This window comes from Equus quagga, chromosome 2 (genome assembly GCF_021613505.1).
Source record: "Equus quagga isolate Etosha38 chromosome 2, UCLA_HA_Equagga_1.0, whole genome shotgun sequence".
NCBI classification, from domain to species: domain Eukaryota; kingdom Metazoa; phylum Chordata; class Mammalia; order Perissodactyla; family Equidae; genus Equus; species Equus quagga.
The window spans coordinates 123875725-123884178 of NC_060268.1; positions in this window are offsets into that span (position 1 = coordinate 123875725).

Here is an 8454-nt window from a genome sequence, read left to right on the forward strand (position 1 = left end):
CTTCACAGCTCCCCGGGATGCGCCTGAGGCTGGTCGGGGATTGCGCGCCAGGACCCGAGTCCTAAATGGCGTGGGGGAATGGTGGCGTCCCAGACCTTCACCGCCCCGCGTCCCTACCAAAGAAATCCCATATGAAATCTGAGTTGTGAAAGGAGGGTCCTGGTGGTCTAGTATTAGTTGGGAAGGTTCTTTCAGTGGAGAGACTGTGAGTGGGGTAATGAATGATTGCTGCTCTAGAAGTGTGGGGTGGGGGCGGGAGAGAGAAATTCTTGAGAAAAAAGCCTAGGAGGTGCTTCCTCTGGAGCATATTGAGTTGGAAGAAGGGGGTGTGTGCTAACATCATATTTCTTCCCAGATTCATTCAAGTGTAGAATTCCTTTACGATGTACTTATGAAATTATATGTGCAGTGTAAAAATCAGTTTAGATGATACAGTGAAAGGATGTGCAGTACAACACTTAAACCTTCCACGATGTAACTTAAACACTAAGAAAAGTGTTTCTTTGCAGCAGCAGCAGGCTGAACACTAGGGATAGTTTTAGTTACTTGAATATAAAACCTAGTGTTCCCAAAGTGTGCCTGTTTAGTTATTTGCTTTTTAAGAAGTGGATGACCTTTTATTTTAGGAGACAGAACAGATTTTGAATGTCTGTCAATCTGGAAATAGAAGGAGTCTCCCGGGAGTTAAAATTGCGGAGAGGGCAAAACATTTAGTCTCGGAATCTCAAGGATTGTTTTCTAGAGACAGATTTGGACCACTTTGCTGGTTAACTCTTTATCTAGTGAAAACAGTGGCTTCCATTCAGTCATAAAAAATAATTTATCCGTTTCAATCTATAGATACAAGCTTTCTGATAATTTTTCTCACTATCTTTTGTAGCTATAAATTTGCAAGGGATAACCTCTCTTTTGATTATGTAACTGGATTCTTCCATGTTAAGCGTCACAAATTCCTTAATTAGAATAATGGATTTTAAATCCTTCTAGAGCCAGCCTTGATGTAGTTAGTCATTGAACCTCTTTATTTGATATGTGTTAGACTAAAACTGTTAATTCGTAATGTCAGTAGCTAAACTTTAAAGTATAAGTGCTTTTCTGAGGCAAGATAAAGCTTTATGTGGTTGGGTCCAAAGATTTCTGCATGAATTTATTAATGAGCTTTACTGAGTTCTTATTATGTGTAGAGTACTGTGTAAGGCGTTGCAGCGGGGAAAAAAGATTAATTTATTTATCCATTCAACAAACATTTATTGAGACCTACTTTGTGTCTGATTGCTAAGCCTTCAGGATACAAATACAAGTAAGTCTTGCTCTCTACTTTGGAATTGCTCAGAGCCTAGGAAGGGAGAGTGATAGAGAAACAAATAATTACAATATAATAAGCACAATATATAAACACAGGCTTATGAAACAAGGTTCTGGCCCTGAGGAGTTTACATAGTAGTTGACAAGACTAAAAAGGAGATAAATTTTTTTCTCCCAAAGGAAGTAATTTAAAAAATTACAAAATATTTAGCAAGTTCTAAACTGTATGCTGGATCAATAAAACATGTATTAAATTTCTCAGAAGATATAAAAGTTAGAATGGAAGCCTGAGGAGAAAATTCACGGGTCAGTTCATAATTTAATAGTCTTTTTTTTGTACTTTTTTTTTATGAGGAAGATTCACTCCGAGCTCACATCCATTGCCAATCCTCCTCTTTTTTTGCTTGAGGAAGATTAGCCCTGAGCTACCATGTGTACCAGTCTTCCTCTATTTTGTGTATGGGATGCCTCATCAGCATGGCTGATGAGTGGAGTAAGTCCATGCCTGGGATCAGAACCCACAAACCTGGCCGCCAAAGCGGAGCACGTGGAACTTTAATCACTTGGCCACTGGGCCGGCCTCCTTTAGTACTCTTTTAAAATGAATATCACTGGACATTCTTAGCTCAATATTAGTAATAAGCATAATAGGTAACATTCATTGGGTGATTATTAATGTGACAGGCACATATTATCTCACTTTATCTTCCCAACATTCTGCTCTTCAGCTGGTACGAGTACTTCAAATTTAAAGATAAGAAATGGATGACTGAAGCTTAAAAACTGAAGGAAGTTGCCAAAGATCCCAGAGCTAGTAAATGGTAGATTAGGGATTGTAGTTGGAAATACATGTGATTGGAAAAACCTAAGCAGGTTTCCTTTCTTTCGCAGGGGTGGAGTCCTGGGATGGGGGTAAGGGGATCAGAGAAAGAAGGTGCAATTGGCCAGAAGACCAGAATTCAAACTGTATTTTTATTTGTAGATTTTTTCCCCCTCAAATATTTACACTATGTATAGGGAACTAATTTGAATATTAGCATGATGGTAAGTGTGTGGTTTGTACTGTTATATAGAGAACCGAGTAAATTACCATATTCATGTATATAATTGTATAGGGAGCTATGCTTGGGAAAATAATTGTAACAAGCAATTGTTAACATCTGTAAGCTTCCAGAAAGTGATCATTTTAATAGTAGAAATAGTTATCTATATTCGTATATAGGGCAAATGTTATTACAATGGACTTTAAGGGATTGAGTCAGGCTTTTGTACTGTAGTTTTTGTATTGAGAAAAAAATATATATGTGTCCCATGTATTTACATGTTTGCTTTTGGATTTTTTAAACTCTATATTCCAAAATCCAAAATCTGATTTTCTGGTTGAAATTCAAATTTTATCTTAGTTCATGATTTCTTTAAAAATCTAAGTGAGGGGCCTGCCCCATGCCTGAGTGGTTAACTTTGCATGCTCCCCTTCGGCGGCCCAGGGTTTCGCCGGTTCGGATCCTGGGCACGGACATGACACCGCTCATCAAGCCATTCTGAGGAGGCATCCCACATGCCACAACTAGAAGGACCCACAACTAAAAATACACAACTATGTACCAGGGGGCTTTGGGGAGACAAAGGAAAATTAAAATCTTCAAAAAAAAAAATCTAAGTGAGAATTGTAAATACCCTCGGTGAAGTGTTGATGCTTAGTTGAATGCTTAGAGGTCAACCAGTTTAATACATTCCTTTTATACTGAGGAAACCAGAGCCTAGAGAACTTTTAAATGACTTGCCCAAAGTCACACAGATGCAATATACCAGGTGTCCTGATTTCCAATTAAGTGTTCCTTCCACTGTACCACATTGCCAAATTATGTTTAATAATTGCTATATGTAGAGTTATAGATGCTCTCAGCTAACTTTAGGAAACCAGTGTTAGGAGACTACTGATAGAAGACAGTACAAACTGATTACTTGTTTCCCTTCCTTCTTATACTTCCTACTTAGGATAAGTACATTTGGATAATTTATTCAAAATCGTCCTATATTCGGTTTATTATATTACTGTTTCATTTTTCTGTGTCCGGCTGCATTGCTGGCCCATTTTAATAAATGTTTTTGTGTCTTAAAAAAAGTGGATGGCTACAACTCTGTTGTAATACGTAATATTCTTAAGAAATACATGCAGATTTGAAGGTAAGTCAATGATGTAGTTTTTTTCATTGAGTTGACTTTCTGCAGCAGTCCCTCATCTGTATAGATTTTAGCAGGAATAGCACATGGTTGTGAATGAGATTCTTGTATTTTCTAACACCTTTTAACTAAGTGGGTTGGGTGCCCGTGTTTTTTGTGTGCATTATTTTTGAGGCATTGAGATATTTTTTCAGGAAAGGTCTAGAGCAAGAGAATGAGAGGAGAGGAAGAACCTTGAGAGCAGAGAATGAAACTTCTCCACCAAAAGGGTTGAAAACTGAAAAAGTAGTTGAGGATGTGTAAAGAAGATAATGGCCTAAAAGTATTCCTTAACTCTCACCCTCCACAGGAGAGCCTGAAGAACTTTTCTTTGATACAGATACCCTCTGGAAAGGTTCTATCCATTTACACTTCTCCAGGGATGAGTGGGAGAAAGTATTAGTTTCCCAGGGCTTACAGTAGCAATAGTAAATAGACATTGAACAAACCAAAAACAATTTATTCTACATGATAGGTGAAAAGTTAGATCTCATTTTAAATTTCCATTTCTTTGATTTCCTGTGAAGTTGAATATTTTCCCATATTTAGTATTTTTCTTTCTTTTTTTTTTATTTAAAGATTTTATTTTTTTCCTTTTTCTCCCCAAAGCCCCCCAGTACATAGTTGTGTATTCTTCGTTGTGGGTCCTTCTAGTTGTGGCATGTGGGACGCTGCCTCAGCATGGCCTGACGAGCAGTGCCACGTCTGCGCCCAGGACTCAAACCAACGAAACACTGGGCTGTCTACAGGGGAGCGCGCGAACTTAACCACTGGGCCACGGGGCCAGCCCCAGTATGGTTGTCTTTTTTTAAAACACTTAAAAATTTTATAAACATTTAAATTGTATGCTTAATTTAAAGAAAGAGAAAAAAACAGTCTTTTAAAAAAATAATACTGTATTTAGAGGCTAAGAAGCAAAGATTCCCTTCTGTTTTGTTTTTTTTTTTCCCTTTTTCTCCCAAAGCCCCCTGGTAAGTAGTTGTATATTTTTAGTTGTGGGTCCTTCTAGTTGTGCTATATGGGACCCTGCCTCAGCATGGCTTAATGAGCGGTGCCATGTCCGCGCCCAGGATCCGAACTGGCGAAACCCTGGACCGCTGAAGCAGAGCGAGTGAACTTAACCACTCTGCCACAGGGCTGGCCCCTCCCCTGTTTGATGGGTTTTCTTCTAGTCTTTTTTCTATGCAATATATGCAGTTTCTATTTATAATCTATATATCTATGTGTAACGTTTTAAAATCAGTGGAATGATAATATATTTTTTCTCTACCTCTTTTTTTAAAACTTAGCAATGTGCCTTTGAGATCTCATCCTGTCAGTACATACTTTTTAACAGCTGATTGTATTTCAGTTTGAATTACCGTAATTTATTTAACAGTTCCTTTATTGATTAACATCTAAGTTGTCTCAGTTTTTGCAAATTACTAACAACACTCAAATGAGCATCACTTATTCTTGTCTCTTGTGCAAATATTCTAGAATACCGCTAGAATAGGTGCCTAGAATTGTTGCTTAAAGGGTATGCATATTTTCAGCTTTGAAAGATACTGCCAATCTGCCCTTCAGATCGTCTGTGTATCATTCTGCATTGCACCAGCACTTATGAAAGTGCCTATATCCTTACATACTTGCCAACGCTTGATATTATCAATCTTGTACATTTTTACTAATATAATGGGCAAAAAATTTTGTTTTAATTTGCAGTTGCCAGATTACTTGTGAGTTTGAACATCTTTTATTTCTTTATTGGCTGTTTATATTTCTGGGAAATTGCTTATTCTGTTCTTTGCCTATTTTTTAACTGGGTTGTTTTATTTTTTAAAGATTTTTTTTTTAAAGATTTTATTTTTCCTTTTTCTCCCCAAAGCCCCCCGGTACATAGTTGTATAGTTTTAGTTGTGGGTCCTTCTAGTTGTGTCATGTGGGACGCCGCCTCAGTATGGCTTGATGAGCGGTGCCATGTCTGCACCCAGGATCCGAACTGACGAAACCCTGGGACACCGAGTAGAGTGCATGAACTTAACCACTCGGCCACGGGGCCCGCCCTAAAGATTTTATTATTATTATTTTTTTCTCCCCAAAGCCCTCAGGTACATAGTTGTATATTCTTAGTTGTGGGTCCTTCTACTTGTGGCATGTGGGATGCCGCCTCAGCATGGCCTGATGAGTGGTGCCATGTCCATGCCCGGGGTCTGAACCAGTGAAACCCTGGGCTGCCAAAGCAGAGTGTGTGAACTTAACCACTCAGCCATGGGGCCGGCCCCTGGGTTGTTTTCTTTCACCTGTTGATTAACAAGAACTCTTTATATGTATGTAGATACAGTACAAATCTGTGTTTTTAAAATATATTGCACATATTTTCTTCAGTCTGTTGCATTATCTATACTGTCTGTTGGTGTACTAAAATTTTTATATTTCATCTAGTCATATCTATCTTTTTCTTCATGGCTTCTGGACTTTGAGACTTGCTTAAGAAGTCTCTCCCCGTCCCAAAATTATAAAAATATTTTACTATAACACTTTACTAGCTAAAAAATATTTAGCTCTTTAACCAATCTGGAATTTATTTTTGTAAGTTTTATGAGGTAATTTTTCCTCCAAAAATATATAATTGATTCAACCCTTTTTATTGAATATCCTATTTTTTCTTCACTAATGTGAAATCTTATCTTTATCATGCTCTAAATGGCCATATATACATATGAATGTGTGTTTGTTCCTGACTCTGTTCTTTTCAGTTGATCTGTCTGTTTATTTCTGGGCCAATACCACTCAGTTTTGATTATTGCTAATTTATGGTATGTTTAAAGGTCAGGTCCCCTCTCAGTCTTAGAATATGTATAAGAACGGATTTTTTTTTCTTTTGGGTTTTATTACAAACAAAAATTCTTTTAGAATTGTAATTGGGATCGATTGCAACAAATAGAAAGATTACTTTGTGAGAGAATTTATATCTTTATATTGTTGAGTGAGATTTCTCATTTAGAAATAGGATAGTTTCTTTATTCAGGTTTGAAAAAATCTTTTAGAAACATTTATAGTTCTCTTCATATTGGTCTTGTGTATGTCTAATTTCTAGGTATTTTATAGTTATTTAAAGTTGCTATGGTAATTGGGATCTTTTACTTCATGACATTTAAAAAATTGGTTATTGCTGACATGTAGGAAAGCTATTGATTCTTCTATGTTGATCTTGAATTGGATTATCTTACTAAATACTTTTATTAAATATTTCATTTGATTCTTTTGGATTTTCTAGATAGTCATGTTTTCTGGCTGTTCATATTTTTGCCAATTTTCATTTTGGCATATACAATTTTTTCTTATTTGACATGTTTTAAAGCTCTTTATAGTAAAAATGTTAATCCTTTATCTTAAAGTTTGCAATTTTTTTAGTTTGCCATTTGTTTTTATGGGAAGCCTCTTGATCATCAGTGAGTAAAACACTAGAATGGGCTATTGCAATGCTTTGAAGTTATCTTTTTTTTTTAAAATTTTTTTCCTTTTTCTCCCCAGAGCCCCCTGGTACATAGTTGTATATTCTTCATCGTGGGTCCATCTAGTTGTGGCATGTGGGATGCTGCCTCAGCGTGGTTTGATGAACAGTGCCACGTCCACGCCCGGGATTCGAACCAACGAAACACTGGGCCGCTTGCAGCAGAGCGCGAGAACTTAACCACTCAGCCACGGGGCCAGCCCCTGAAGTTATCTTGACACTAGGAAAATTCTAAGAGGGTTAGAATTCTTTAAACAAGTCTGGTGGCTAAAACTGTGAATTAAAATGAGGGATACAAATGTGATTTGGTTATAAAATTCAGAAACTCATTTAATCTTATTTATAGTGATGTGCCATCTGAGTTAAAGGAGTTGAATTTAAAGTTGGGGAGAAGATAGCTGAATAAAATTGATCAGATTGCAAATCCACAACAGAATATATAGATAATAACTATATCTAGTATTTAATGATACATATAGAATAAACTGTTTTTTCTGATTATTCTTATGCTTGGGGAAAAAAAAAGTTCTTTAGGAGCAATATACCCTCCACAGCTCTCTTATGAAGGGAAACCCTGACATGTGGACATTCCTGAATTTAGCATTGAGAAGGAGGTTGGCATAGTACAAAGAACATGGGCATTGGAATCAAACAAACCTAGTTCCCGTTTTAGTTGTCAGTTACTAGCATTGTGATCTTTAGCTCATTAAGTCATATCTTCCTCTGTCTAATAGGATATTCAAATATAGTAGCTATTATTAATTTTCAAACTATGATATATCATACCGAATAACATCATCGATTGCTCAGAATTCATATTGCCTTAGAGCTCCATTACATGGTGCAAATATTTGATGAAAGAGAAAGGCATGCTATAAGTTAGGGAGTCTGAATTCATATGTTTGCTGCTGAGCCATCAGTAATGTGGATCCGGTAAGATTAGGGGTTAGGAGAACCAAGAATCTAGGATTAGGACCACCTGAAACATGTTAGAAATGCAGAATTAGAATCTTCATTTTAACAAGATACCCAGATGATTCATATACACCTTAAAGTTCGAGAAGCAGTGATCTAATGTGCTGTATCTAAAGGAATGTGGTAACTTCAAGCTCAAAAAGTTCAACTTAGCAGTTGGAACAAAGCAGCAGGAGTTGAGATGATAGGAGTCACAGAAAATTAGACAAATAATCACCCTGTGCTTCCAAATGACTCGTTTATTCACTGTAAGACCCTCTCAACAAGCTGGGGGATACAAGGAACATCTCCCAGGAGAAAGGGCTGGCAAGATCCTAGTTGGGTATCTGGTCACCAGCCAAGGGGTTTGGCGTCAAGTATGGACATTTTAACTGTGTTAATTCTTCCAATCCAAGAGCACAGAATATCTTTCCATTTCTTTGTGTCTTCTGGGGTTTGGCATCAAGAACAACAGC